Here is a 3,417-nt window from a genome sequence, read left to right on the forward strand (position 1 = left end):
TGCAGGCATCTGATACTACATGACAAACAGTAGCACTTCTAATGAGAAAGACTTGATCGTTTCGCTGATCTCAAGGAAACATCTTTCCTCCTGGATAATTTTTATGTTCTTTCTCTTCTCTGTCATACAGTTAGTGAGTCCAGCCCATTTTCAGACAAGGGGCCTTGGGGGACACTTTGAGACAAACATAGCTGAGTCTGAAACGGTAGTGGTGGGGTTACAATGCTGTAGAGTTAGCTTCTCAGTGAGCTCAAACATCACAGGCCAGTTTGCCAGCAGGATACATGTTACCAGAGGTATGTCATCGTAGTGGGAAGGTATATACATATACATATGTTACAGGAGGTATGGTGTCACAGCAGGGAAGGCACAGCTGTGGTTGTACGTTACTGGAGATAAATCATGGCAGGGAAGGCATAGTTGTGGGCGTGGCTGACAGCTGTGGAGGTGAAGTGCTAGGGTGCCATTCACAGATGGCTAGACCAGAAAGCCTCCCGACTTGTTGGGTCTCTACTTGGCAACTTAAGAAGGGACCAGGACAGAAAGAGGGAAAAGCTGAGTAACTTTACTGTAAAAAAAACCTGACAAACACTCTTTAGCCAGGTGCCCAAGATCAACAGCATCTAAAGCTGTGTTAAGCCAACAGCTATGTCCCACAGCTATGAGGTAAAAACAGAACTTATCCCCCCAAACACACAGCCAGAGCCTAATCATGAGAAAAGCAATAGACAAATCCCAGTTACAGGACGGTTCACAAATAAGTCAGAGACTGTTATGGCCAAGAAGACATGGTAACGAAGACAGAATGTGTAATCTGTACCGCCTTCTTGGCGGGACAAAGATCATTATGGAAAAAAAAGTATTCTGAATCAAGTATAAACTTGGTTAATAATAATGCATCAATAGTGGTTAATTAATTAAACAAACCTTTTCACACCATGTAAGATTAAATTAGCGATAGTGTTTACTAGGTGCAGGGTGCATTGAAGCTCTGCGCCATCTATGCAAATTTTTAGTTATTAGAATCAATTTTGTTAAAAATACATGCTGAAATCCCTGGGATGAGACAACAGTGCGACATCCCAACAAGGCACAGATATTTACTTGGAAAGCTCACATCTATGCTAAAGGCCGAGCATAGGAATCGTGAGCTGAGGAAGGCGGTGAAGTTGGGTGTTTAACTGGTTTAGCACATTGGCTTTCCCATTCTGTTGTTTATAATGATCCTTGGAAAAGTGTCCCTCTTCACTTCGTGAGGAACCATTGTCGCCTAAGCTGCCTGTGTTTATGGTACATGTATTGACCGTATGAATCTAGGGACAGATGGTGTCAATCTCTTTGTCACACGGCTAGACAGTCCTGTCAATCTTCCACCACTAAGCAGGGTCTTCTCAAATGCATGATGAACACTGGAGACAATCCTCTTTAATGGCACTCAATGTGTTCCCTTCTTCTAGCGTTCTCTTGAAACCTATGGAAGCCACATTTAGTCTGTATGTAAATAAAGACAGGGTCACACAGCACAGACCCAGTCTGTCCTCACAAACTTTCTGCCTCAGCCTCAGGAGTGCTGGGATTCTAAGAATGTGCCAACATGCCCAACAAGGAAGAAGCGAGTTGATAAGGTAGAGGACTGAGTTTGAGGCCAGCCTGGGTTAAAAGAAAAAACTGAAAAAGACATTTGATCCCCTTGTCTCAGCTGCCAACACGGAGGCACACTTTACCTGGCAACCTGCTGGCCAGTGGGGGAGTGGGGTTGGATGGGGGGTGCTGGGAACCAGGTAGGTGATGCTCAGTGTCCTTGTGTATTCCAATTCCCGTCTCCCCGTTTCCTTCCCAGCCTTGTAGCTGTCAACCTGCAGAGGGCTGTTTTCCCTCTCAGCCCCCATCCCCTGGGGACCCCACAGATCTCTGAGGTGGACCCAGCTTTCCTTCCACTTGTAAATCCGCTTAGTCCTCCCCTCACTTCTAGTTCACCCCCATTCCTTCTAAAGAGTTAAAAATTTCTTTCTTAATATCGATTTTGACCTATTTTTTATTCAGTAGAAAGTTGTTATGTTTCCATGAGTTTGTAAGCTTTCTGTTACTGATATTCAGCTTTAATACACTGTGGTCAGACAGGATACAGGGTGTTAGTTCGGTTTCCTAGCATTTGTTGAGACTCGATTTATATCCCAGTATGTGGTCAGTTTTGGAGAAGGTCCCACGAAATGCTCAGAAGATATATTCTTCTGTGGCTGGGTGAAATGTTCTGTAAATTTCTGAGAGGAATTTGGTTTATGACATCATTTAGCTCCAGCATTTCTCTGTTTAGTTTTTGTCTGGATGACCTGTCAATTGTCAACAGTGGCGTTTGGAAGTCACTCACTATCAGTGTGTGGGGGTCAATACGTGGTTTAAGCTGTAGCTGTGTTCATGAACTTGGGTTCCCTTGTGTTTAGTGCCCAGATGTTAAGAATTACAATGCCCCCTTGCTGGATTTTTCCTATGATGAGTATGTAGTGTTCTTCCCCATCTCTTCTGATTACTTCTGGTTGGAAGTCTACTTTGTCAGATATTTAAAATGGCTATACAAGCTTGCTTCTTGGGACCAATATCTATCCTTTTGCTTGGAATATCTATCCTTTTATCTGAAGGTGCTGTCTGTCTTTGATGTTAAGCCATGTTTCTTGGATGGAGCAGGATGGATCCTGTTTTTGCATCTGTACTAGTTTGTGTCTTTTTATTGGAATGTTGAAACCATTGATGATGAGGGTTATCAATGAGCAGTGCTTACTGATGTGGTGTGTGTTTTATCTGTGATGATTTATTCCTGTGTTTTCTTGGGTGTGATTAACCTCTTCAGGTTGAAGTTTTCCTTCTAGCACCTTCTGTAGCGCTGCATTTGTAGATAGATACTGCTTAAGTTTGATTTTATCATAAAATGTCTTTCTTTTTTTCTCCAAGTATTGTGATTTAAATCTTAAAGAATTTCATACATGAATACTGTATTTATAGCGCTTCCAAACCCTTCCTCTGTCCTTCAACTTCTCCTGAGTCTGGACTGCCTCTCAACTTTATGGCCTCTTTTTAATTGTTGTTCAATATGTAATATGTTGTTATCCACATGTTATCATCATAACACACACACACACAGCTCATTGATTCCTTGTAGTTCCTAAATGCCACAGAAATGGACATTTGAAACAGGAATGGATTGGGATGAAACTAAAGATTAGTAACTAGCACCATCAGGGAGCCCGCTAGTGACTAGATAAACACTGAAAAATTTCAAGTTTAGGGAGAAAGAAGCCAGCTTTTGTAGACTGCCTAGTAGGTCAAAGAAGTTAGACTTGATGTTTTATGCAGTGGGAAACCTTTGGTCTCTCCCATCCTGCATTTTCCAGGACCTCACGCTGCTCATCTCCCAGACTTGAA

The sequence above is a fragment of the Microtus ochrogaster genome, chromosome 18 (assembly GCF_000317375.1).
Source record: "Microtus ochrogaster isolate Prairie Vole_2 chromosome 18, MicOch1.0, whole genome shotgun sequence".
NCBI lineage: Eukaryota > Metazoa > Chordata > Mammalia > Rodentia > Cricetidae > Microtus > Microtus ochrogaster.